This window comes from Pinus tabuliformis, chromosome 5_2 (genome assembly GCF_031772625.1).
Source record: "Pinus tabuliformis cultivar Carrire ecotype Pingquan chromosome 5_2, CPIR1, whole genome shotgun sequence".
NCBI classification, from domain to species: Eukaryota; Viridiplantae; Streptophyta; class Pinopsida; order Pinales; family Pinaceae; genus Pinus; species Pinus tabuliformis.
The window spans coordinates 99,232,945-99,260,869 of NC_142306.1; the positions used below are offsets into that span (position 1 = coordinate 99,232,945).

The window sequence follows — 27,925 nt, forward strand, 5'->3', positions numbered from 1 at the left end:
GCAAGTGAACCAATTGGTTTTTCTTGTAAACAATGGCTTAATGACTGTTTGGTTAGTTGAAGAGACAGAAAATTTTGATTTTGGCCAAGCTTCAATTAAACAATTCTTAAAATATTTTGAAGATGGTGGGGGTTTAGTTAGATATTGCTTGATATTATGACAATGGATATAAATAGTAAATGCCCAGGCTACATACCTTTTCGTGTAGTTGAAGGAAAAGTACTTATGTTGGATTTTTTGGAAGTGCAACTAAAGGTATACAATATGGTGACTAGATTATGCACACTGGCGATTGCGGATTGTCTCACCCTATCAGAAAGATTTGGATTCCATGTGGAGTCAGTTGAAGGTTTCAATGATGTTATTGAAAGTGGAAATGTTTTGTCACTTTCTCCAAATACAATTTCAATTGGAGATATTCCACTACTGCCTCTAGATAACCTGATTTAACTTTTTTTTGAAAATGCAACATGAAATTCGTAATCTTATTTTGTCTTTGACTAAATTAGGAGAAAAATAGAAATTCCATGTTAGTAGACAACTTGTAAAATTTAACTGAGTTATTTTCACTTAATAGCTTAGTTAATTCGAGTTGGAGGAAGAACTTGAGTTGTGTACAATGATTCCTAAATTTTTGGAGCTTAGGTTGAGTTAATTTCAGTTGTAATAATTTAATTTAGTTAAATTAAGCTATGGCCAGTTAAACTAGTTCCAACTATTGGAGGAACTAGTGGGAGGTCTAGTAGTGTGGTGTCTACTCAGTGATCAACCAATTAACTGATTTATTAGCCTAAATTAACTCATGCATGCACATAATTCGAGTTACCCAATTGAGAACTATCAGTTGGAAAATAGTTCAAGTTGTACAGGTGGTGCATGCAGTTGGAGGATTGACCGAAAATAATTGCACAATCCAGATGAGGTAATTTCCTATTTAATAGGGACTAATTCCCAAGAAAACAATGCAAGGAAATATGAGCTTGGAGGCTTGGAAATTTGGCTAAGTTTTGGCCAAAGGAAGTTAGGCAGGTAGAAGATAGAAGATACAGGTGCAGGTTGAGCTCAAGGTTGAGTAGAGAATATTGTATTCATCCAAATCCTTTGATTAATGTAATATAGATAGTAAGGGGTTTTGAGTAGTTTCTTTCCCCTAGATATATCTTTGTGTATGTGTGTTGAATCTTGATTCATATTAATGATTTGTATTCTCGATCGTGAATTTACTTCCATAGATTAATAGAGTAGATTTGAGTCTTATGTTTTGGTGCATTACATGAGCAGTTTTGAATCTACATTAAATTTCTACACAGTATAAGAGCTAGATTCACAGTAGAGAAAAGAATTCAAAGTTGTCATTGTAGGATTTATTCAAGACCGAGAAGATGACTTTCAATGGACTAAGGCTTGAGTATGCCCTTGAGGGAATCTCAAATTATGTTGTATGGAAGGACACGATGGAGGCAGTACTGGAGGATAATGGGTTGAAGGTATACATTGATAGTAATGTTATGAAACGAGCAACTACTGATGCACAAAATCTAGCAAAATGGAAGAAGTGTGTTGCTAGGGCAAGGAGAATCATATTGAAGGGAGTACAAGACCATATTGTCTCTAATCTCCATGGGAAAGAGACTCCATTTGCAATGTTGAAAGTGCTCAAATAATTGTTCCAGAATAATAGTGACCACAAGAATTTGACACTCAAGGATAAGCTTCGTAGTATTAAGATGCAAAAGAAAGAAACAATTATGCAGTACCTGAGCAGGTTCACACAGTGTCATGATGAACTTGGTGGGGTCAGCATCACTGTCCCGGAAGAGGATTTGGTAGCTCTTTCCCTCTTAGGTATTCCTAAGAGTTGGAATAATTATCAAGATTTTGTAAATTGTAGAGAGAAACTATTAAGCTGGGACCAGTTGTGGTCTGATCTAATGCAGGAAGAAATAGGGCAGAGAAATAGAGATAGGACCTCATCCAAATAAAATGAAGAGGACTTTGCATTAGTTAAAAAAGGAAATAAGGCCAAGGGGAAGAAGTCCCAAGGTGAGGCTAACTCTAGCCTAGAGGGAAAGCAGAAAGACCTGTATAAAATCAAGTGCTTTCACTGTCATGAATATGGGCATTATTCCACAAAGAGTCCACAAAAGAAGGTAAGCAAGAAGGATTCTATGGTAGCAGTAGAAGGTGAAGCCTTGGCTTCACAGTTCAGGCTTGATTTTACTCTCATGTAATGCATGGAAAGCACATTAAATCCAGTGCAATGCAGTGAAATGGATGTGACAAATGACAGTGCAATGCAGTGAAATGAATTAGTAAAATGCAAGTGAATTAGTAAAATGCACCTTCAACTACGAATTTGATCACTGATCCCCAATTACGTAATGTGATTGCAAGGGATTTAATTGGAAAACGTGGATATTAAGATTAAGTTTAAAAAAATAATATTGATGGATTTAAAAAAAATTACCCTTTTAAAAAAACCAAAACAAAATTTAGTTTAGCCTTCTTAATTAATGAGTAATTTTAAAATTATAAATTTTTTGGAACGCCAATTTTTTTAACACTTATGAGTTAGTCCAAAAACCTAGAGATGAATGCATTGCCCATTACCCTTGAAATGAATATATATATATATATATATATATATATATATATATATATATATATATATATATAGATATATAGATACATATATATATGTATATATATATATATATATATCTATATATATATATATATATATATATATATATATATATATATATATATATATATATAGTACATTACCTACGTTACTTAATGTAGGTATTTTATAAAAATGAGAAAACAAACCTTACACAGAACCAACGTTTATTTGAATATAGAAAACCTTAAAATATCAATATATTAATATAACTCCTTTAAAGTAATTATTTATTTATTCTATAGTTTAAACATAAATTTAAATAACTATTTTTTCAATGAAAAATCGTTTTCCCACCAACAAAACCTATTCAATAAACCAAGACTAAAAAACGACAAGTAAAACGCTAAAATCAAAACCCATTCAACAAATGAGGACTCAACACCCATACGAAACATTCGTACTAGTGAGTGAAATATTTTTTATGGACTCGGAGCACATACAAAAGGAGTCGTCTAACGAGGCAGAGGAATTGTCTGGACTGTCAAAAGGGGCCAAATAGCTCTATATTGGAGGAGAAATAGCTCTATGCCAAGATGTCCAAGTGTGAGTTTGGGTTGACAGAGATTCTTTACTTGGGGCACTTCGTAGGCGCAGATGGGTGATGAGCCCCCAAAATGGATAATTATTTGGGCTCATTCAACCTCCTAATTTGACTTAATCCACCATTCTCATTAGTTTATTGCATGTTTTTGATTATATTTATGCTAATAGAGTGAATTTGGTTAGTCATTATGCCAACAAGTCTAATGGGTGCTTTGTGTAGCCTTTTTGGTCAACTTGGAGACAAAATTGAAGGTCTTAATGAGCACTTGGCAGCCAAATTCGTGGGAGAACAAGGGAGAGGATTTGTAGGAAGGTGTCCCCTTCATTTATGGGCCCTTACCTCAAATTCTCCACCATCATCTCGGAGTTCAAGGGCCACCGAATCAATTAGCACAAGGGCAGCCAAGCAAGTCAAGTAGGACTGTTGTTAACTACAAGTTTTGGGCAGCCGAGTCCCTAAAGTTTAGGAGGACTGTTGGGTCCTCAATTTGTATAAATAAGAAGGCTTAGGGCCTCATTTTGGTTAACTAGTGGTTAGTCATTTTGTAGCTGGTAGTTAGTCATTTCATAGTCTTGTTGTAGTCATTTTGTAGTTCGATTTTTGGGCAGTAGATTAGCTTTGCTTTTAGCTCATTTTTCAAGCTCTCCTTGTGGACAGTTTTGATGTAACTCTTCATTTCTTAATCAATAAAGATGAATCCAGCTTTGCACCAGCTCTAAATCTCTCTTAGGAGGCTGTAGCTCTTGGGGTTGGGCCCATCTCAAGTGCCCAGTACCTCCTTTGTTTACCTTTATGTGTCTTTGCTGCATTCTTAGAATAAAATCTGCTATTTGTATTTAAATCTTGCTTTGTTATTTAGATTTCTTTTGATGGTTAAAGTAGCTTCTCATGGTTAGAATAGATTGGTAGGATAATAACGAGAAAAAGGCTACCAAACACCTTGGATCTCACCTCCCCCTCAGTGGAATCATGAGCTGGGACCAATGTGACTTTGCTGCCAACAAAAACGCTGTTTTGCTTTGCCATGCAATTCTTAGTGTTGGAATCCTCTTTTGTAGATGCTGATATTAGTAGTATTTAAATGCTTCAGTTGATGATTTCTTAGTGGCAGAAGTTAGTTCATGCATTTCATTTCGAATAAACTGCTGTTCATTTCCTTTTGTTGTTACTCTAGGTCATAGGTTTTATTTATAAGTGTTTGTGTGTTCAGTTTGAAATACCACTTGCAGAGTACCTATTACCCTTCCTTACCTGCACATACCCCATCCAACCTACCTGTTTCATCCTTCACTCAGAACCCTTACCTTACATTTACCTCATTCGCTTACTTTGCCATGATTCTCATCTTCTTGTGCAACATCATCTCATCCCTCCTTGAACAAATCTCACCATCTACACCTTCTCCTCAACTCCATTCCGCAAGTCCTGGACCTCTTCACACCCCTATTTCACCTCCATACTCATTCCATCATCTTTTTCCCTCCATCCATGCTCCAAAATCCCATTTCTGAACATCCTGTAGAAGAATTACAGAACATCCTGTAGAAGTCCTGAACATCCTGTAGAACCCCTGCAGACTTCCTGTAGAAGCTCATAAACATGGTTTCTTGACAGCCAAACTTTGTGAGACTCTCTGGAAGGGTGTTAGGGACCCCTTTAGACCCTCTCTGAACCTTCCCAACCTTTCCCAAGCGCTTCTCCTCCTTGATCCACCTCTGCACAGTGAAAAGCTAGTTAAAAGCACATGCATGATAATTCTAATAACTTAATCAAAAATACAAAAAGATGTTTTCTTCAGATAGTGATAACTTAGACACATGCATTTTACCTTCCTAGAAGTAATGGCATCTCTTTCAGTAGTTGGCATGCTCTCCTTTGCGTCAGTAGGACTAGCTGGTAGAATTAGGGTTTGCTAGGGTTTGCGTTCCTTTTTGGCTTTCATTTTCTTTTCGCAATTAGATTAGCTTCCTTCGAGTTAGCTTTCATCCATCAATTAAAAAGCTTCTTCTAAGAGCTCATAGAAGTTGGCTTAAGTTCCTAGCGGACTTGTGCCAGCTGACCAAGTGACAGCTGCGGCAAGAGCTAGTACTTGTGCATACAGCACCGTCGCTTCCAAGTTTGTTACGAACTACCGGGTTGATAAAATTAAAGAAGGGAGTTCCAGGAGTTGCAGCATTATTGCTGCAATACTGGGGCTCACCATCTTTTTGGCGCCGTTGCCGGGGAAGCGTCAGAGTATTGGTGATTGTCGCTTTTCTTCTATTTTCCACTACAATCTTCTGCTAAGTAGTTTATTTCATTTCCATTATGCAATCTCGTTTATGCAAAAGTATATTAGCATTTCCCGCTTTCATAGATTAGCATTTCAATTCCGCAATTTCATTTCTACAAGCGTAGATTAGCATTTCAATTCCGCAAGCGTAGACTAGCATTTCATTCCTGCAATTTCATTTGAGCAAAATAGATTAGTCCTTTCCTGTTTTCATTTCAATTCCGCATTTTCATTTTCACAAGATAGTTAGTTGCAGTTCAATCTATTTCAGTTTTGCAGGTAGAAGTAGAAAAAAGCAAAAATCAACCAAAAAGATTTCCTTTCATGCCTGGTAGGAGTAGAGATAAGTTAGAAAAATATTTTCACAACACCCCCCTTTGCTTCACACAGCCAACCTTCTCTCTTCTTCGATGGCTGTGACTAAGAAGAACCCCTGGGTGGACATCAAGACATATCTGAAGAACCTCTAGGGGAGAAGAAGAAGAAAACATTCCTCTGGAGCAAATGGCTACAAGCAGAAATGTTGGGAGCAGTCCCTTGTCCAAAGACGAATTTGAAGATCAGATAGAAGATTTCAAGAGTGATATGAGGCAGTTTCTTGCCATGCAATTGGATACCCTGTGGATCCAAAAGAAGCAAGAGGAAGCCAAGAGGGCTTTGGTCATCTTTTGTCCTAGGTGCACTAGAAAGCATCCTAGGAACAAATGTCTAATGCACTCCCTAGAAGTGTGTTTTGTCTGTGAAGAATACCATCCTACGAATCAGTGCCCTTCCTTGCTTGGACTTAAAGTTGCATATCAAAGAGTTAAAGGAGCCACCGAATCACTCTATTATATGAACCAAAGGAGGCCACATGAACCTAGATCTTATCAGCAGGAAGTGCAAGGGACATTCGAGACCTATTATGACCCCTATCAAGCCACTTTCATGCCTTCTTGGGGTCCCCCTGCTCATCCTTCCTGCTCTACACCTCCTCCTTGGTCATATTCTCCTTGTTCCTTCACAGATCCATATTATGCCCTACCAGTTGCTCATTCATTTCACTCTTATGCTCAGCCACAGCCTCAGTGGAATGCACCTTATCAAGAGTGGAGGCCCCAGTACAACTCTCATCCCGCTCATTTTCCTCCACCACCTGCTCATCCACAACCATCGCCTCCTCCTCCACCAAGGCAACCCCAAATGCCTACCCAACCACAATGCCATCCATATCCATCTCAAATACACACCTCCACTCAACTACCCGTACCATTTCCAAAGCCATACAATGGAGTATCTCAACCCAATTGCAAAGCTGAGGCACAGCATGTGCAAATGACTCCTGTTGAGCTCAATGATGTTCACCAAAGCTCAGGAAGAGTGTTGCAAAACAGAGATTATATTGACAACATTGAAGGACCAAAGGAAAAGGAAGATTCCAAAGAGGAGATCAAAGAACCATGGGTTGCACTTGATGAAGAGAAGAGATCAGAATCAGAGATCGAGAGAGTTTCCTCATGGTTACCATCAAATCTTCCATGTATTCAAGAGAAAGATCAGCAAAAGGAGGAAGATGAGAAAGTCATGATAGAAGGTGACATGAAGAATGATCCAGATCAACAAAAGGACCAAGGATATCAAAGCTATATTGAGACATGGTTCCAGACAGTCACTGAGTTGCAGCAGTACTCTCTTCCTCAGCTATGTTTGATCCCTTCAAAGTCAGATAATTTGGTCTCTAAAGTCCGGATAGTTGTCCAAGCATGCATTTCGAGCCTTCACATCAGTTTATCTCTAATCTCGATGTGCACATGGCTCCATTGGAAATATTCTTATACTTGAGAACGATTTTGTTTTTCAAGTAGGGTAGGGTAGAAAAAAGAAAAAAAAAAAGAAAAAAGAGAAAAAAGAAAATGAAAAAAAAATGAAAAAAGAGGAAAATAGAAATCTAAGGTGAAAACCTCCTCGGAGGCGCCTTAGATTGGCTCATTGATTGAAAACCTCCATGAGGCGGTCAATGGGTTGGAAAAAAAAAAAGAGAAAATAAAAGGGAATAAGATCTTTGGGTGAAAACCTCCCTTGGAGGCGCCCAGGGCAGGCAATTAGGGTGAAAACCTCCATGAGGCGCCCTAGTTGTTTTTCAAAAAAAAAACAAAAGAGAAAAAGAAAAAGAAAAATAAAACTAATTTCCATTGGCTAATTGCAGGTTGCAAGAAGGATGTTTCATGACAGGAGGAGCACTCAAATCAAGGTCAAGGGAATTTTGTTGTGCCTTCTACAGGAAGCTCTGTATTTCTACAGGAAACATCCTGTAAGACCTTTGGACGAACCAAATTCAAGTCTAAAATGGAATCTGATGGTGGGAATCTGTTGATTAGACCTGCAAGCACTCGTGTGTCCATCCCTTGCCTTTCTCCATCATTTTTTCCACCTCATTGTGCTTCTACAGGAACTTCCTGTAGAAATTGTGGGAAACTAGACATGGATTTCAAAAAGTGGTTTGGCGAACATGGTAGCTTCCTCAAGGGTTTAGAAGCCCTCATGCAATCTTCCAACTCCTCCTCCATCATCTCCATACCTACATCACAGCCCAAGCTCAGTTTTCCCTTCCATGCAAACACTTGCAAAATGCCTTGAAGAAAAAATCCATAGAACAAAATTTGTTTTTGCCATAACTTGAAAACCATGCATCCATTTGACAAACCGGTTTATGGGGAATTGTACAAGGGTGATGGAAACACGCTTGAGCAGTTTCAGCCAATTCTGGTGCACGGTTCCCAAGAAATCAGCCTCCATCACCATCAGCCATTTTTGCGATTTCTCCATATCCGTGCATCCATTTTAAAACCTGTTTCATGGGGAGATGCACATGGGTGATAGTAACCTACCCAAGCAGTTTCAGCCGATTCCGATGCACAGTTTCCAAGAAATCGATCTCTGAAATCTTCAGCCATTTTCCATTTTTCTCGAAATCCGTGCATCCATTGATCACGATTTTGCTATGGGAGGTGCATCATGATGATAGAAACATGCTCAGAAAGTTTCAGATCGATCTGCTTTACTGTTTGGGAGAAATGGCGAAAACAAGTTCTGGTTCTGTGACAATGCAGCAGCAGCAGCTTGAACGTGCAGATTTGAACATGGAAACAATTGCCTGGAGCTTAGATCTGGCCAGAGGACACTTGCACAAGGAAAAACCATCAAAAATTAGCAGCCAAGCCACATGCAATCAGAAAAACCAATGCATGCAGCAATGACAGGCCACAGCAGCTCACGGCAGCCATTCAACTTCGAGGTATGTGACTGAAATTCATTCTTCTATTGCATAAATTTAATTTAAAAACTGCATGAATTAATGGAATGGTGGGATTAAGCCACGAATTATCAAGGTTAAGCTGATTGTCTTCTCTAGAACTCAGCCGGCAGTCACGCAGTACACGTGGACAGTTGACTCATGTGAAAATTTAAAAAAACAAGAAGTGTTGGCCGTTTGAACTCTAGTGCAACTGATCCAGAAGAGAACATGCAGTTCATGATAGCACTGCAGTCTGCATATGGCCATGTATGCCTGGCCACTTCACTTCCTCACCACGAATCACACTGTAATTGAAAAACAGGCTCGACTGACTCTCACCACCCGCTGATTCATTTGCACCTGCAATGTTCTTAGCCGAAGTACGCGTCCTCTGCTCCCACAATCTATTAACTTGTCATCCTCCACCAAGCTTTCTCGGCCATTTTTTTTAAAACCCACCTATGCAAGGGCGTTCTACAGAAAACGGGTGGGTCTTCTACAGGAAGTATGACACAGCTTTCAAAAGCAGAGAAAATGGATTTTTCTTCGACAAATTTGGAGTCCCGAGAAAGATAATTGCTGCAGAGGATGCCAAGCGTCTTAATGTAGTAGAATTCAGTTTTGAGGATATTAAATCCACAGCTAAAGCCATCGGAAATGCCAGTAAAGCAGTGGTATCAATAGGACCCACAGAGGATGGACCTAGTTCCAAAGTTACTACAACTGATGCTTTGAACGTTATTGAAGAAGCCAAGCTAGCAAATGTGAATCATATTGTTGTGTTTACGAATCCGATGGAGGGTCTTCAAATGTTCTTGATGGAATCTCTTCATTTTTCAGCAACTTGTTTGGAAAATCAAAAATATCATTATCAGAGCTTACTGAAAGAATTGTGGAAATGGGATTAAGTTACACTATCCTGACGGCCAGTTCCACAGATGATTTTATTTCAGAGAAAGACTGCAACCTTATTCTTAAGGCGGAAGGAAGTGCAGATGTAAACAACAAAGTAATCAATGCAAATTCAGCATTGCATTCCATGGTTTAAGGTTTCAAAGACACAAGTTGCATCTGTGGTAGCTGGGGTTTTCGCAAACACTTCCATCTCAGAGAACAAGACTATTGATGTTGCAGCCAGCCCTTCTGCACCTTCTCTGCCAGTTTATGAGCTTTTAAGTGCCATTCCAACAGATGGAAGAAAGGAAGTTTTCGCCGAGGCCCAAGCGAAAGCCAAAGCTGAAGAAGAAGAGCGCATAGCTGCAGAAAATTCACGCAAAAAAACAGGAGCTTGCTAAACAACTTGAAGTAGAAGCAAAAAGGCTTGCAGAAAAAGAAGCTGAAGCCACTGAACTCGCTGCCCAAGTCAAGGCAGGTGTTGCAACTACTTCATTCGATCATTTTGCAAGCAAGGCTAAAGCATTCGGTGTAGATATTTTTGGGGCAAGGCAAATGATGACAAGTTGGTGACAAGCCAGAAAAGCACAACCCTACAGATGCATCCAACAACATCAGTGATTGGAACACTGGCATTAAACCAAGTTGCCAAAACAGAGGGGGACAAAACCACACTAACACCCAGGGAGAAAAGACTACAGAGTAGAATGGAAAGGACTGAACAAGTCCACGTCAGTGAGGGCACCTCTAAGGTAGCCACAGCCAAGCTGAAAGGAAAATCACCCACAGCCAAGCAGGATATAGTGGTGCTGTCTGTTTCTACAGGAAGACAAAGAACTGTTTCTACAGGAAGTTTGGAGAAAGTGCAGCAGAAGGAGAAATTGGCCGAGATTTTAGCCAAGGAGGCTACCAGGGCCATCAAAGATGAGAGAGATTGGTTGCTCAGAGGATGAGCAACACTTTCAGTAGGGGGTGATGATGAGCCCCAAAAATGGATAATTATTTGGGCTCATTCAACCTCCTAATTTGACTTAATCCACCATTCTCATTAGTTTATTGCATGTTTTTGATTATATTTATGCTAATAGAGTGAATTTGGTTAGTCATTATGCCAACAAGTCTAATGGGTGCTTTGTGTAGCCTTTTTGGTCAACTTGGAGACAAAATTGAAGGTCTTAATGAGCACTTGGCAGCCAAATTCGTGGGAGAACAAGGGAGAGGATTTGTAGGAAGGTGTCCCCTTCATTTATGGGCCCTTACCTCAAATTCTCCACCATCATCTCGGAGTTCAAGGGCCACCGAATCAATTAGCACAAGGGCAGCCAAGCAAGTCAAGTAGGACTGCTGTTAACTACAAGTTTTGGGCAGCCGAGTCCCTAAAGTTTAGGAGGACTGTTGGGTCCTCAATTTGTATAAATAAGAAGGCTTAGGGCCTCATTTTGGTTAGCTAGTGGTTAGTCATTTTGTAGCTGGTAGTTAGTCATTTCATAGTCTTGTTGTAGTCATTTTGTAGTTCGATTTTTGGGCAGTAGATTAGCTTTGCTTTTAGCTCATTTTTCAAGCTCTCCTTGTGGACAGTTTTGATGTAACTCTTCATTTCTTAATCAATAAAGATGAATCCAACTTTGCACCAGCTCTAAATATCTCTTAGGAGGCTGTAGCTCTTGGGGTTGGGCCCATCTCAAGTGCCCAGTACCTCCTTTGTTTACCTTTATGTGTCTTTGCTGCATTATTAGAATAAAATCTGCTATTTGTATTTAAATCTTGCTTTGTTATTTAGATTTCTTTTGATGGTTAAAGTAGCTTCTCATGGTTAGAATAGATTGGTAGGATAATAACGAGAAAAAGGCTACCAAACACCTTGGATCTCACCTCCCCCTCAGTGGAATCATGAGCTGGGACCAATGTGACTTTGCTGCCAACAAAAATGCTGTTTTGCTTTGCCATGCAATTCTTAGTGTTGGAATCCTCTTTTGTAGATGCTGATATTAGTAGTATTTAAATGCTTCAGTTGATGATTTCTTAGTGGCAGAAGTTAGTTCATGCATTTCATTTCGAATAAACTGCTGTTCATTTCCTTTTGTTGTTACTTAGGTCAGAATAGAGTAAAGTAACTAGGTCATAGGTTTTATTTATAAGTGTTTGTGTGTTCAGTTTGAAATACCACTTGCAGAGTACTTATTACCCTTCCTTACCTGCACATACCCCATCCAACCTACCTGTTTCATCCTTCACTCAGAACCCTTACCTTACATTTACCTCATTTGCTTACTTTGCCATGATTCTCATCTTCTTGTGCAACATCATCTCATCCCTCCTTGAACAAATCTCACCATCTACACCTTCTCCTCAACTCCATTCCCCAAGTCCTGGACCTCTTCACACCCCTATTTCACCTCCATACTCATTCCATCATCTTTTTCCCTCCATCCATGCTCCAAAATCCCATTTCTGAACATCCTGTAGAAGAATTACAGAACATCCTGTAGAAGTCCTGAACATCCTGTAGAACCCCTGCAGACTTCCTGTGGAAGCTCATAAACACGGTTTCTTGGCAGCCAAACTTTGTGAGACTCTCTGGAAGGGTGTTAGGGACCCCTTTAGACCCTCTCTGAACCTTCCCAACCTTTCCAAGCGCTTCTCCTCCTTGATCCACCTCTGCACAGTGAAAAGCTAGTTAAAAGCACATGCATGATAATTCTAATAACTTAATCAAAAATACAAAAAGATGTTTTATTCAGATAGTGATAACTTAGACACATGCATTTTACCTTCCTAGAAGTAATGGCATCTCTTTCAGTAGTTGGCATGCTCTCCTTTGCGTCAGTAGGACTAGATGGTAGAATTAGGGTTTGCTAGGGTTTGCGTTCCTTTTTGGCTTTCATTTTCTTTTCGCAATTAGATTAGCTTCCTTCGAGTTAGCTTTCATCCATCAATTAAAAAGCTTCTTCTAAGAGCTCATAGAAGTTGGCTTAAGTTCCTAGCGGACTTGTGCCAGCTGACCAAGTGACAGCTGCGGCAATAGCTAGTACTTGTGCATACAGCACCGCCGCTTCCAAGTTTGTTACGAACTACCGGGTTGATAAAATTAAAGAAGGGAGTTCCAGGAGTTGCAACATTATTGCTTCAATACTGGGGCTCACCAATGGGGTCAAGGTGCATGTAGAGAAGATTTGAGCCATCCTGGATTGGCCAGAGCCTCGAGATGTGACAAGGTTGAGGGGATTTCTGGGCATCTGTACCTATTATCGGAAGTTCGTGAAGGGCTTCTCACAGTTGGCAGCACCCCTTACTGCTTTGACTAGGAGGGGGGCTTTTGTATGCATATAGGGAGCTCCGGTAGCATTTGATTGCCTCAAGGAGGTGATGAGTTGTTTTCTAGTATTGGCACTTCCAGATTTTTCACAGCCTTTCACACTGGAGTGGGATGCATCGGGTGTGGGGATTGGAGTAGTCTTGTCCCAAGGAGGGCACCCTATTGCTTTTGAGAGCCGGAAGCTCCTACCACATGAGATGTCGTATTCTATACACGACAAGGAGATGTTGCCCATAGTGTATCCTCCCAGCTTCAATTTTTATTCACCTCATGAAATAGCAAGATCACTCCAACAATACAATGCTCTTTCCTCAATTACAAACTATCAGCACTTCCTTGCAATTCACCATATTCCAGCCTCTGGATCTCTTGAATTGGAGCTCCATTTATAGATGTGTGCAAGGGTGTGAGTCATCCATGGGGTTTGATTAGTGTCATTCCACTTGGATATTTCTTAGATCCCTTATTCATCCTTGGGGAAATTCGGAGAGGCAAGTGGCACAGGAGAAGTTTCTAGAAGATTCCATGAGCAACCACCTAGCAAACTATCTCAAGAATTTGTCCATCCTCGCCCATCGCACCCTATAGAAGGCCTAATCAATATGCATCACACCCTGCTAGTGCACCACTCAGTATGCATTGCACTCTGTCAGTGGAACAGTCAATATGGTTTAATTTATGCCATTTCTGGATGGTTTCTCAGGTGGAACCTTTGGGGAATGATGTATTCATATGAATATGTTCCTTTAGGGCATGAAACAACTCTTTTAGGGGTTGATGAAGCCTAATTTATCGACATATAAGTTTGGGGTTGATGTGCCCAAATATGTCTATAACAGTCATACCTTTGGAAGTAACATTGAAAACCATAGATGGAATGAAAATTGAAGTAGTCTAGGGTGTATGATAAAGTCCCTAGCAAGATGTTGAAGAGTATATGTCTCTTGTTTGTAATTGAGTCTCAGTATCTGATATGAATGAAGTTGAAATGCTTTCATGATTTTGATATGGCTATCATGATTCTGTAGATATGGTTGTACTTGCTATGGAAGTTGTGAAGGTACACAATCTTCAACTTGGTGAATATGCTCATTGATGTGATAAGAATGATGGGAACGATGATAACTCTGATGAAATAGTTGGAAGCCACGAAATATTCTCTGATGTCGAAAGGAAGAAGTTGATCTCTAGGAGGAAGAATGAATAGAAGAGATCTCCCTAACAAAGAGGGAGTCTGGATAGAGTGGTGCTTCCTGGTTGAGAAGGGGAGAATACCTTAGTATTAATTGAAGAATGAATTTTAGAGGATATGTTGCTACATCAGAAGTAGGAAGGAAAACATGTGATCAAGGAATATTCTGTCAAAGATTTGGTTGAAAATCCTACTATGAAAAGTTGAGAAGCAACATCAAGTTGTATGTAAGACCCCAAAGGTTTGTATTTGATTATGAACATGTGAAAGTATATTATTCATTGGGGTTTGTGTTTGTACAAGTGAATTTGTTGAAGAATTTGATAACATGATGTTTAACAACCAATTTGATTGAGAGAGATTGGTTATTCTTGATCTACTGGATCAAGGAGTATTAAGGATTTGTGAGTGAAGTATTTCCTAGGGAGACATCATGCCAACACTCTGTGTTGATGTCAGGAATCCCAGAATTGAAAAGGTGATGTCGTTTATTGAGCTTGGTTTTCGAGACACACTTGTATGTTTGGGTTGGTAGTTAGAAAGTAAGCCTGATGGTACCTAGAGGGGATGAAATCTTGAGTCCACCTTATTCCCACTTGGATAGATTTCCCTAGTCAGAAATCTAGTCCATGGAATTGTGGTGCCTAAATTGTTGAGTGACTGGTTGGATAGATTGCCCTGATCAGGAATCTAGTCCATGGCATTGTGGTGCCTAAAGTTCTTCATGATTCATATAGTCTTAGATCTTCCATTGTACATGTACATTATGAATACCTCCCTAGTTAAGAGGGAGTGTTGGAAAAAGTAACTATTTTCGGTCTTCAATAATGTACTTGAATCATTATGTAATGTACTTGTCAAAAGAATAAAGAAAATAATTATTATTATTATTATTGTGACTTATTAAAGCATGGGTATCATGCTAGGGTCAACAAGTTTTAGGTTAAATTCCCATTGAGGACTTCTAGGATTTATTCTGAGTCTATATAATTATTGTACATTTAAAGAGACCCTTCTTGGGCTTTTGAATCATGTAAAAAGGTTAAATATTGAGTCAAATATGAATTATGTAACCTCCACACCATGTCGGCCTAAGGGAAGATCAAGTTAGCCTAAGACCCTATTCGATCTGACAAGAAGCCTATAAAAGGAAGGACATCAAATTCATTTGGAGCATCACTTCTCATTAAGTTTTAATTCTCTCTACAGGGTAGAAGTGTGAAAATCTTGTTGTTGGGAAAAAGTGCAAAGTGGGTAGTTGGGAAAGTCTGTTTCTAGGAAGCCAAAGTGAATAAAAATTTAGGTGAGTCTAAGGAGTCAAGAAAAATAAAAATTTTGGTGGTGGTCTCTCTTTGTTTTGGGCTCTAGATTTGGAGATCAAAGTCTTCCAATTTGGACTACTACTGGAAGCTATTAGCTGCTGCAAGTTGCTGCATAGTTAAAGTTGCTGGGAAGAGGTCAATCTTCTGGAGGCTGAATTAGTGTGGAGGGAGGGGGTCTTGGTCCAATTTGAAGAGTCTCAAAGAATACTATTGAAAGGAAGAATTACTTTGACTGGGTTTTCCCCTCGAGGGGGGTTTTGACTTGGCATGTGCCTACATCTCATGTCCATTATTTTATGTGTTGCTTCTTTTGGTAATTTCTTGATGAAATAAAGAAAATGAGATATAAAGAATCGTAATAATAAGAAACATCACAAGTAATTATCAAGATCAAGAAAATATTTAATTCCTTTCTAATTTTCCAACATGATCATGATTGTTAATTACTTATGGCATCTAGGAAAACTTGTAAAGGTGTGTTGGAAATGAGGAAAGGAAGGGCACTTTAAAAAGGACTGTAGATCTAAAGCTCATGACAAAGGAAATGGATTTGATGGTGCTCCTTCTATAGAGGTGAAAGCCACCTCAGATTAAGGTGGGGATGTGTACTTGGCTTCTTCTTCCATTACACAACTAGATCATGAGGCATGGTTGATTGACGTAGGTGCATCCTTTCACTTCACTCCCCACAGGGAGTGGTTCTGCGAGTATGATAAATATGATGGTGGTGATGTATTCTTAGGGGATAACAGGAAGGCTATAATCATCGGTCATCGAAAGTCAAGTTGAAGTTGCAAGGTGGAAGTATTATAACACTTCCAGGTGTTTGCATATTCTTGCATTAGCCAGAAGTTTGATTTTTGTAAGCAAGATGAATGATGTAGGTGTAAAAACATTGTTTGATAAAGATATCTGCAAGATGGTTCGGGGAGCACTAGTATTGATGTGGGGAGTTTGGATTGGAACTTTGTACAAGCTTGAGGGTAGCACTTTTATTGATGGGTGCAACAATTCTGTGGTTCTTGAAAGTGGAGCAGAAAATCTAGTGGTCTCTTGAGAAAAGACCATGTTATGGCATTAAAGGCTTGGACATATTGGAGAGAAGGGAATTTTAATACTTCATGGTAATGGTATAGTATAAGGTATGTCTAGTTTCTCCTTGGATTTTGATTTCTTTGAAAATTGCATATATGGGAAGGAGAGTCAGGTGAGTTTCCCCTCTAGTGCTAAGATGGCGAAACAGATATTAGAGCTTGTGCACAGTGATGTGTTTGGACCTGTGTCAGTTACATCATTGGGCGAGTCTGTGTACTATGTATCATTTATAAATGAATTCTCAAGGAATACATAAATATATTTCCTCAGGAGGAAACCTGAAGTCTTTGATAGGTTTAAAGAATTTAAGGTTTTGGTGGAAAACCAAACAGAGAAGAAGATAAAGGTGTTGATGACAGATAACATTGAAGAGTTTTGTAAGAAGGAATTTAAAGAGTTTGTAAGAAGTGTGATATAGCATGGATGAAGACTACTCCATACACACCTCAACATAGTGGAGTTGTAGAAAGAATGAACAGGACATTGATGGAAAAGGCAAGAAGCATGCTCAGTGGTGTCAATTTAGGACAAGAATTTTGGGCAAAGGTGGTGGAGACTGCATGTTACCTAGTCAACAGATCACCTTCACTAGTGTTGGAGGATAAGACTCCACAAGAGGTATGGATTGGTAAGAAACCCTCTCTTTCACATCTGAGCATATTTGAATGTGATGCATATGTACATGTTCCAAAGGAGAAAATAACCAAGATGGATAGTAAATCTGAAAGGTTCATCTTTATTGGGTATAAGGATGGTTTAAAAGGTTATAAGATTTGGAACCCAGAAATAAGGAAGGTTGTTTACAACCACGATGTGGTGTTTAGAGAGGTGAAAGACGTCATTAAAAATGAAGTCCTACCAAAGGAAACTGAGAAGATAGAGTTTGAGCTAAAGTAGGAGAAATCAAACTCTACAACAAAAGAGGAATCATAAAATGTAGAGCCACAAACTCCAGTTGTGAGAAGATCAGTTCAAGAAATAAGGCAACCAGAAAGGTATAGTCTATCTGATTTCTATTCAAATTTTGCTTTATCTATTATTGATGATGATCTCAAAACTGTCAAGGAAGCAATGTATTAAGAGGATGGAAAACGCTGGAAAGAGGCCATGGTTGATGAAATGGCATCTTTGTACAAAAATGAGGCTTGGGATCTGGTGGAGTTTCCAGCTGGAAGGAAACCCATTGGCAACAAATGGGAGTTTAAGAAGAAGATAAAAGCAAAAGGAAACTGGAGAATATAAAGCTTGATTCATAGCAAAAGGTTACTCCCAAGTGACGGGAATTGATTGTGGTGATATTTTTTCTCCTGTTGCCAAGGTAGCTTCTATTAGATTACTTTTATCTATTGCTACTTCTTTTGATTTTGAGGTAGAACAGATGGATGTGAAGACAAAATTTCTTCACGGGGATTTGGAAGAAGAGATCTACATTAAGAAACCCGAAGGCTTTGCGTTGAAGGGTAAGAAAGAACTCATCTGCATGTTAAAAAAGACTTTTTATGGATTAAAACAATCACCAAGGATGTGGTATCAGAAATTTGATACATATACGGGGACTTGGCTTCACCAGAAGAAAAGCAGATCATTGTGTGTATTTCAAATTAATTGGTGACCGTGTTATTTATTTGGTCTTGTATGTAGATGATATGTTGCTGGTTGGAAACTACAAAGAAATTATCAAGGAATTAAAGAGCGAATTGTCCTCCAAATTTGAAAAGAAATATTTTGGTGCTACAAACTATATTTTTGGCATGGAAATTAAACAAGATCGAGAAAAGAGGAAGCTATGGTTAAACTAGAGGAATTATGTTGAGACAATACTACAGAGGTTTAATATGCAAGATAGTTAACTAGTGAAGGTTCCTATTCCTGTAGGTGTAAATTTATTTGCTGAAAAGTGCCCCAAGACACAAGAAGAGGAAGAGGACATGTCACGTGTTCGATATGTAAGTGTAGTCGGTAACCTGATGTATGCAATAGTCTATACTAGACCAGACATTACACATGTAGTGGGAGTATTGAGCATGTTTATGTCAAAACCAGGGAAGGAGAATTGGACATTAGTGAAGCAGGTTTTCATGTATTTGCATGCACTAGTGATTATGGTCTATACTACCAAGGAAGCCCAGGATTGGACAGAGTTTTGGACATCTGTGGCTTTGTTGATGTAGACTGGGATGGAGATATGGATTAGAGAAGATCTACAAGTGGGTATGTGTTTAACCTATTTGGAGGTGCAATCAGTTGGATGAGTAAGAGACAGTTTGTAGTGGCACTTTCAACTACAGAGGCAGAATACATGGCAGCCACTCATGGAAGCATGGAAGTAGTTTAGTTACAAAGATTGTGTTCAAGTATGAGGTTAGTACAGTGAGCTATAAGGATAGACCGTGACAGCCAAAGTGTAATTTTCTTGGTAAAGAACCCTGATTATCATTCAAAGATAAAGCACATTGATGTTCAGTATCACTTTATAGGGGATATGGTTGAGGACAAAACGGTCTTGCTGGTAAAGGTGGAAACTTTGAAGAATACTGCAGATTCATTAAAAAAGTCTGTGAACACTGATAAGTTCTCTTGGTGTAGAGAAACAATGGGTGTTTTAGAGTTGGACCAATGATTAATCTCTCTTGTGGAAGGAAAACAACAAGTGGGAGAATTTTGGGTGTGTGTTTTATGCTTTCCACGACTAGCCCTACGCATAGGGGGTGGGGGGGTCACAGGGGGGTCGGCAACCCCCCCTGTCTAGGGGTTTGAGGGGGGAGGTAGCCCCCATAATTAGAGGACTTTTGAGGTCTAAAATGGGCCTTCAAAGGAAATTATAAAATAGCAGTGGAAATAATAAAATAATATTAGATTACATCATCAAATTTTAGATGGAAAAAAGAAAAAACTACATTTTCAACTCGTATTTTCAACTTATCTCCCTATGGGTTTACTCAAATTTCGAGAAGGAATAATCATTGGATGCAGAAGTTGATTCTTCATCCAAGGAGTACCCATGTTACATACTTTTGATGGAACCTGCTACAAAAAAATGAGAAATACATGAAAAACTTGATTGCAATCACGCTTTTTCATGTAGAGGGGTCCATTAGAAGTATGCAACATGAGTACCATTTCAATGAGAAACTAAATTTTGCATCAAAAGAGTACTCCTGCTTGAAATTTGAGTAAAACATTAGGGAGATAAGTTGAAAATACTATTTGAAAAATAGTTTTATTATTTTACTACTTTTTAATCCTTTTACTTTTTTACTCCAAAAATGTTGAATCATCCCCCATGGTTGACATCATCATCTTCAATCCTATTGGCTCTTATAAAGTTTATTTTGGTTGTACATTTTTCTTAGGAGACCCATTTTAGACCTCAAAATTCCTCTAATGCTACGGGGTCCGAGGCAGCGCCCCAAGGAATTTTTTGTTTTGGACCCTATATTAGCTGGGCAGACCTACTTATGGGTAGTTTTCACACATGGTTTTGGGCATGATGGTTTTCTGCCCATGGTATTTTGTAGATCCAGTCAAGGGAACTAAGATTATGTTTTAATCTAGGGTTAATGGATTGGGGTTTATGGATGCTTCAACATGTATATATATATATATATATATAGTAACAATGAAAGGAATATAATGAAAAAATCAATCTTGTAGTCTCGGTTTTGGGATCCATAGGAAAATCTCTGTGTATATTTGTTTTATGTTTTATGCTCTCTCCATTATTTATTTTTTGTTTTTAGAATTCGTATGCAAGTAATTTCTATATGGGGTTAAAACCTACAGGAACCTGGGCCTCAAGTATTCGGTGAACAAGCTCTGTTGTCGAATAAATTTCGGCCCAAAAGGTGAAGCAAATTCCTTGAGTAAAAGATCCCCCAAGTTTAGACAAACAAAGTAGCTATAATCCCCGCCATAAATTGAAGAAAATAACCCAGAATAGACCAATAATAACCTTGCACTAGAAAGAAATACGTATGGAGCCAGGATTTCAAAATTACCTTACTATATCATCAAGGAAGATTTGAAGTGAACCACATCTAAGAAATAGAGACAATGTGAAACACCGCCTGATTCTGCCAGCTAGAGTTAGGAGCTACCCAATTACCTTATGCTACTTTTTAGAGAGGAAACCCATAATTCTTTATGTCTCTGGAGCAACCATTGTTCCTTTGCACTTCAAGAAATAGAGAGATAATGCCATTATAGGGCGTGAACTTAAAATAGAAACCACCATATCATTTCCAATAGAAACCTTCCAATTCCGCCACTCGAACCTTTTGTTGAACAACAACATGATTCCATAAAACCAAACTCATAGGGATGCCTTCCAATCCCACATGCATCCAATGGATGTAGCTCGTTGAACACATAAACATGCTTTGTAGTAGAGACGTTGAGGAAGAAAGTGCTAGAACTCAAGGATCCATTTATTCAAGAAATAAACTTGTCACATGTATCATGCACAGGGGGCAGGCCACGCCATCGCTTTTTTAATGATCTCAAAATGCGATGGGGTGGGGGTGGCACCTCCCCTAACCACTTGTTCTTCCACCTCCATCGGGGCTAAAATAATAATTATTAAATTAAGAATTAAAATTTATTTTTTCATAAATATATAATTATTTTTATAATTATTTATTTATAAAAAATTATAAATATTTTTTAATTTCATTATTATATAAATATAATTTATATTTTGATTTATTATTTACCTTTAAAATATTATATACATGTATATGAATGATCAATTTTAATTGTAACTAAAAATAATCTCATGTGTGTGCGAGAGAGATTAAAATGTTAATTTTTAATTACAGCTTATATATATATATATATATATATATATATATATATATACTTTTCAATTGGGTGTATTTTGGGTAGTTAGGAGGTGGGGATGAAATCTTCCCTAACCAAGTTTAATTTCCGCAAGTGACATGATGAATGTTTACAATATCAACAACACAACATTATACTTGTTAAAAAAATTTAATTTTAATTTTAACTAAAAATTAACACTTGATATGGTTACAAATTCTAAAGTAATTATAATTATATCTAATTTTCACTTAAATCATGTAAAACATTACATGAATTTCATTCTACGCAAAGTATAATAATTCAATGTTGAATTATTGAATGTAGAATTAACTGGTATATAAATGTATAAATATATATTTATTTAATTATATAAATTTATATATTTATATATATTTATTTAATTATATAGATTTATATATTTATTTGTATAAATTTGTATTTATATATAAAGTTTAATTTCTTGAAATGAGTACTTTTATTACTGTCTCATTTGATACCCTATAATGTTGTAATCAATGTCAATAATATTTATATAATATATATTTATAGATTTTTTAATAATAAAATGTCCAAGTCCGACAATAATTAAACTAATATTTATTTAGAAAAAATATGGCATAATTCTTCTAGCTCATTTGAAAACTATCTTTTCTTAGTCTACTAAAATATATTTAGAACATTAGTGCATATGGCATAATTCTTCTAGCTCATTTGAAAACTATCTTTTCTTAACCTAGCTCATTTGAAAAATATATTTATAACATTAGTGCATAGGTTCAATGTATTTCCATATAAATCGTGCATTTTAATTTCAATCCATACTAAATCAATTATTAATGATTTTTTTATTTGTTAAACTCATTTAAACTTCTCATACCACAAATTAGGGATTTTGGATGGATGTTTATATTCCAAATAGAATTGAACTTATCTCTTTCTTCATTTTTTTTAATTCATTTATTTAATGATATTTTTATTGGTGACTTTAAGATAATAAAGTTTTTTGTACATCCTTTACATATAATCATCTTCTATTAACTATAGATGGAGTATAGATAATCGTTTCATCTATAATTTGATAAGTGGTGTTGATACCTTTAAGAGATGATAAAACATTATTCTATTGAATATGGCTTGTGGTGAAGTGTGATGAATGGGGTTAGAACTTGTAAAAGATGATAAAGTTTCATTTTATTGATAGGGTTTGTAGTGTAGTATGATGGATGAATATGGCTTGTGGTGAAGTGTGATGAATGGTATTAGAACTTGTGAAAGATGATAAAGCTTCATTTTATTGATAGGGTTTGTAGTGTAGTGTGACGGATGGTGTTAATATGTGTAAAAGATATAAAGTTTTCTTTATTGAATGTAGTTCTTGTTACAATGTTATTAGTCCTCCCTGCCTTTTTAGGGTTGTAGGGACTATTGCAATGGTGTTAGAACTTGTAAAAGATGATAAAGCTTTATTTTATTGATAGGGTTTGTAATGTAGTGTGACAGATGGTGTTAATATGTGTAAATGATATAAAATGTTTTTTTATTGAATATAGTTCTCGTTATAATGTTATTCTTTTTAGGGTTGTAGGGAATATTGCAATTGTTTTTTTCATTTTTAATTGATGGTATAAAAATTAAAGATAATTAACTCAATATTTCTTATAAAGTATATTTTTTTTTACTTTTTTCTTAGTTTATGATGTTTTTTCAACACCTATTTCAACCAATAAGAAATTTAGATGTTTTGTTTGGCCTCATATCGCGACAAGATGCTAAAAAACTTAGAGTAAATGTTAAATGGGATAAAAAGTTTTAGTTTCATTTAATTAATACTAACATTAGTTTGATATGCCAGGAAATATGGAGGTCAATGGTTACATTATTATAAGGTAAATTTAATGTTTGGAATATTTGGTTGGCCCGCAATCGAAATTTTTTTAAGGAAAAGGGTTCAAACGCCAGAAGTCTATGTAGCAAAGTAAAGGGTCTTGCTCTTGAAACCATATCAGCTAAAAACCAGAAGGCTGTAGACATCACCGATCTCAGTGTGGAAGAAAGGAGCTTTATTGCTCACTTGTTGAATAAATACAACAATAGGCAGCTAGGTAGCACTACTCACAACAGGGAAAAGGTAGTCCCTCACAAGTGGAAAATCAGACTTAAAGAAAATGAGTTTGCTGCTTGGATTCAAAATTGTAACAGGTACTGTCTTTTTTTTTTATGGAGCTTCAAAGTCGAATCCTGGGGTTGCAGGGGCTGGAGGAGTGATTCTTAATGCTAATGGAGACACTGTTTTATCATATGAATGGGGTCTTGGTCAAACCTCCAACAATAGGGCAGAAGCATTGGCTCTATACCAGGGTCTTATTCAGCTTGGGAAGCTTGGAATAAATGCAGCCTTCATCTTCGGAGATTCAACAGTTATTATTAGCTCAATGGTTCAGAGGAAAGACTCCACAAATGTGTTTCTCCAGCAGATATTAAGCCGCTGCCATATTCTAGTTCAACACATGGAAGATCTGTAATTTTATCATATCTTACGCAGCTTAAACAGAAACGCTGACAAACAGGCCAATAAGGCATGCACCAGACCTCAAGGCTGTCTAGTCTGTAACGAAGCCGAGACCTATTATCATTTGCCATGACTGTGGAAAGGATCCCCCTCATTCAGAGATGCAACAAGCTCACAAGTCCTAATAAGATAGCAGAACCGATGAATCATATTTATTTCACCATGACCAAAAATGAAAGAGGGACAGGGCGCACTCAGGTAATTCATTTGCATAAGTTATTTGTCAATCGATTGTCCTTTTTCTTGCATCAGGCTCTCCCTCACCCGCTCCCCTACTTCAGTTCCCTCTCTCCCTTAAATCTACCTCTTCCCCTTTCGATCCATCTGAACTCCCTGTCCCTGCGGGCATGTCTTGCTCTTAGAACCTGTGTTTCCCCCTCCCCTGGATCTGCTGGACGCCCCCTGTTCATCGATCCTCCCTACAGGCAACACATTCCCTCGTTGTATATGCTAATTCCCATGCCAACAACGAAATTGACAACACTTGGGTGCCATATCTTATGTCAGATTCACTAATATTAAAGCCAACATGCCATGCAGCAGCAACATGCTCTCGGCGTATGATACTTCTTAGTTCAAAAATATTATCTCACACCACTGTTACAGAAATTTTAGTTATGATTAGAATTTCATGACAGGGTAAGTTTAATGCATCGAGAATATGAAATTTGGTTTTAATAATAATATTCTTGTTGGAATTTGAGAAGAATGGTAATTTTGTTAATATTACAAAATCATTATAACAATGGGAAAGAAGTGTCTTTGTGGTAAGTTTAATTAAAAATATGGTTTTTAGAAAATGTTAATTGGAGAGTGGAAAATTTATTATAGGTGTGAAAATAATTGTAATTAAATGGATCTTTGGATTTGGAATAAGGAGAAACTCTTATTCGAGACTCTTATTATTCTTGTTAACGTATATGGATGTGAAGTTTGGGATTTGCAATGTGATTTTACATTGTAAGTATGACACTGAAAACATCCGAAAGTTTTATAATTTTTCTTGTGCCATAATAATGCCATAGCGCAATGTTTGTACATTGATATAATTTATCATGTATGAAGAGCATAATGTTTATAGATTGTGTGGTGAAATAGTGTAGTGTCATTATAGTTTTGCACTATTGTATTTGAATGGGAAAACTACATATTACAAAGTTATTATCATATTTGCATACAATTATGATGTCATTCCTCTAGAGAATTCAAGTTGTTCTTTGACAAGAGTGCAGTCACTACAAGGAAAATACCTTCTAGCGAAGGCTATAATGGAGGTTTTTAGTATTATAAAATTGGAAAAAATTGTCAAAAAAACATTTGTTAAAACATTCGTTTGTGATAGTGGATGTTTTAGTTAAGATTATAACGGAAATTCATCACAATTGAAAAAATATGGGCAACCAGAGGTTTTAACAGATGTTTTTTTTGCGGTGCGCTTCATGGAACAAGTAGCACTGATGCACTACATATATAAAGGAATCGAGATGCATATATAACTAAAAACACCAAGGCGTTGAATGCAAAGAACATCGCTATGTAATATATACTGCAATAGTGCTAATATGTAAAAACTCCCAAGGGTGTTCTTGTAAGGAATTACATCGAGGCACGCAAAAAATAATTGCAGTCCTAATGCTTTTGTTTAACCTTGCAACAATGATGTGTATTGTTTGTATAAATGCACTGATGCATTAGTTATATAAAAGGACTAGTGTTGTTAGTTTTCATAATGCACCGAGGCTGGAAATAGTATTTTGTAGGACTGGGGTGTTAGTTCTATGTAAGCATTGGTGCGTTAAGAATTACAATGTATCGGGGCATTAATTGCAAACAATACGGGTGCTTGAAGAAATATATGCCACAGTATTTTTGTTTTCCAAAAAGGCACTGGTCATGCAGAAAGATGTCATCATGGTGCTTTTATATAACATAACGCACAGATGCATTTTTATGTTATGTATGCGCCAATTTTTGGTATGAGTTTTTCTCTTTTTTGGAAACATTGACCTGTGACAATGCAATGATTGTAATTTTTAAAATCCGCTATTCATTAAAAAATCGACATATATATTATAACGATATTCATATAAATTAAAATTTGATTACTTAATTTGTATATGATGTTTGGATTAATTTGTTTTATTATCATATTTCACCTCTCTTCATTATAATATTTAATCATCCATATATTTAACCAATGGTGTAACGTTTCAAAGTGACATTGGATAACACAATGGAATAAATTGAAATGTATTTTATTATATATCAATAAGAGGCTCTTTGTCATACAAAATGAGATTGTTAATATTAACCCCTTGTCTTTCAATTGGGACACTATGTCCATTAATTTAAACAAAATGTCTGATTTTCATAGACAATTATTTCAAAAAATACAACAGGTTGATTTGATATCTAAATAGACCTTCATTCTTCACTGGAAATGTTGTCAGTGCTCAAGCTAATTCTAGGACTTGAGTTATTTGGATGAATGTTTTGTTGGTTGCATTGATTTTTTTTGTCTTCATGATATTGTTCCATGTGAAAACATAAAAATAAAGTGCAATGAGTGTATCTATATTGGTGATAATAATGAAAATTGAAATAAATAATATACATCAATGTAAATAGAATATAAATGTGCCATAATAAATATTGACTCAAACTGTGCACATAGTTTCAAAACCGAGCCTCAAGCCTTGTTGCAACAAGTCTTATGTTGGAGTAGTTCCACACATTATTTCTTGCATGTTTTGAACCCCATTATAAATCATTGGTTTAATATAAATGATTTTTTTGTTCTATTAATTATAAACTTAGAGAAGTAAAACAACATAGATACTTAAAAATTCCACAATTAATTTTTGATATTCCAACATATACTCACAACCCATATTCAACCCAATGTCAATCAGTTCTTCCGATATTTTTTTTTGTATGTTAGAGCTTATTTGAAGACATTCAAGGATGATTGCTATAAAACAACTTAAAATATACAAAAATGAAACCTTTAGTTGTTATAAGGAAATATTAACAATCATTCACAAACTTTGAAATCAGCCCTTTTCTTCCTTTTCGTCCTATTTTATGTGCCGAATGAGTTCCATTTTGTTTTCTTTTCCGCAAGAAAATACTTGAAAATCAATATTTAATGCTAAATTATATTTTATATGTATAAAGTTAATCATGATTACATACATTTGAAGTACGTTGTTGTTAAGATGGCTCATCTTATGATGCAATCATGTCCATTTCTTTGACCATCTCGTTGTACATTTTTTTGGACATTCCTACTGGTATGTTTTGCGTATCAACTTGATCATCATTTTGGATTTTCATAATCTTTCTAGAAAAGTAATAAACTATTTTTATATTGATATATGAAAACTAAATATAACAAAATTGATATTAATAAATGAATGGTTTGTAGTAATATATACATATAATTCTAGAAAATCATTTTAATTAGGAATATTACCTTTTGAATGATTCTTTCATTGTTGTTGTATGTTTTTGTTATTGCAAGTCTAACATGTCTCATTGAACATTGCTTTGGAAACCCTTCCTGTAGTTTAAATATAATTTGGTTCTTAGAATTATTTGATTGACTTTTGTATTTTAAGTGGAAATTACGTCTATATATTCATTCCAGTAGATCCATCATAGTTTTGTAAAAAAAAACCATTCATTAACCTCCAACACCACTCCAAATGAGCTAAGGACCAATTCATCGGCATTTACATGTTCTATAATTTTTTTTTTCTTAAAACGACATTGATCTTTTCCTTCTTTTTTGCTCCCTGTAGAACATTAAACATATATGAATTGATGTATTATTTGAAACATGTTATCTAATATTCTTAAGTATATTATTAATGAAAATTCAAAAAAAAAAATATATATTGAATAGTATTTTTTCATTCACCTAATTCATCCCTCTGTA

At 36.6% G+C, this 27,925-nt stretch overlaps 1 pseudogene; it reads left to right on the forward strand.

The window, feature by feature from the left end:
- The first annotated feature begins 9,237 nt into the window (after positions 1 to 9,237).
- On the forward strand, positions 9,238 to 23,938 carry LOC149157703 (protein PLASTID TRANSCRIPTIONALLY ACTIVE 16, chloroplastic-like; annotated as a pseudogene).
- Positions 23,939 to 27,925: the final 3,987 nt, after the last annotated feature.